We start from the raw sequence: 1,539 nt of genomic DNA on the forward strand, positions 1-1,539 counted from the left end.
CTCTTTTGCCCTCTCATTCTCACCTACTCCCGCGCATATAGTCCATCCGTACTCCCACTCTCTCACACACTCACCTCTTCATTTAGTCTCAGGTAAACCACCTATTGCCACTTTTGCACCCTCATGCACCTGGACAATCTCTATCTCTTTCATCTCATCATTCGCAGGTCCCTTACATTCCATGTCGCAATCCGTACCATGTCCTTTGTCCGGTCCTTGATCGTCACCTGTTGGTCCTTCCTGATCCGACGCAACTTGTTTGTATTTTTAGTTCATTGTTTTCTTGGGAGGGGCACTAACCCTCCGCCAACCCACTTGTTGACACGTAGGCAACACGTGTTGGTTGATTATATGGTTACCACCCAGCGTATTAAATGATTTCTTTGTTTACAGGAAATCATTTGGTTTGTTACTTAACGTAGAATTACCCGAAATAAAGTACCACTCCACTGAGTGAGTGGATGGTGGGCGTCCCCACCGACCACTAATATGTTAATGTCATAAATTCCACAATATTAAGATTTAAAACTTTTAGCGACAAACACACCACCTGCTATGGAGCCAACCCTTGTCGCAACCCACGATATATCATCCTCTAAGTCTCTCTGCTTCGCTAATAAAATACTCCCTGAATCCACTAGCTAAGATCAAAACGACATACCCTGCTTCTGACAACAATAGGTCACGAATACTCGAGAATTATAGTAGCGAAGGCGGGAACCTCTATGACCTGTTAAAAACAAACAGAGGAAAAAAGTGTCATGCCCCTGGAGGTGCATGGATAGAGTTGGGCTAAGTCCTGAGGCACAAACAGCGCTATTAAGTTGATGCCTCAGCTTATATAATATTCTCTATGTATTATCGAATATAAAACATTTTTCAAGAGTATTATATTTTGCATTTCTATCACTGGGTGGCTCATATATCACAATACATCATCCATGTTTCAGAATGTTAAGTGTTCCAAGATACCATATATCATCCTATAAGGCTCTCTTCTTGACTGAATTTACGAGCGAAGTCCACACGCTAAACACACAGAGCCACAGAGCAGTGGGTTGTTATATTAGCTGTAGTGATGTGTTGTAGTTGTTGTATTAGTTGTAGAGATGTATTGTAGGTTTTTGTATTAGCTGCAGTGATGAACTGTATATTACTGTTGCAGTGACGTATTGTGGGTTATTGTCTTAGCTGTAGTGACGTATTGTGCGTTATTGTATTCGCTGCAGTGATGTGTGTTGCTGCATTAACTACAGTGATGTATTAGTGGTTACTGTATTTACTGTAGTGATGTACTGTGGGTTACTGAATTAAGTAAAATGGTGTACTGTGGATTATTTTATTGGCTGTTGTGATTTTGTTGTGTTTGATGCCGGAGTGAGGTATCGGGAATGAGAGAACAGACGGGTAGCGTTCACTATTCTTGCGTAAAGCAGAGTGTCTTTCTTCAAGCTGGTGAAGGCCCAGGATACACGAGTTAGACACCTGAAACGTTCTCCGAGCAGACATACTTTCCTGACTTCTTCAAAAATTATTGCA

Source organism: Coenobita brevimanus, chromosome 104 (genome assembly GCF_032717465.1).
Source record: "Coenobita brevimanus isolate Jiangsu-jjx chromosome 104, ASM3271746v2, whole genome shotgun sequence".
NCBI classification, from domain to species: domain Eukaryota; kingdom Metazoa; phylum Arthropoda; class Malacostraca; order Decapoda; family Coenobitidae; genus Coenobita; species Coenobita brevimanus.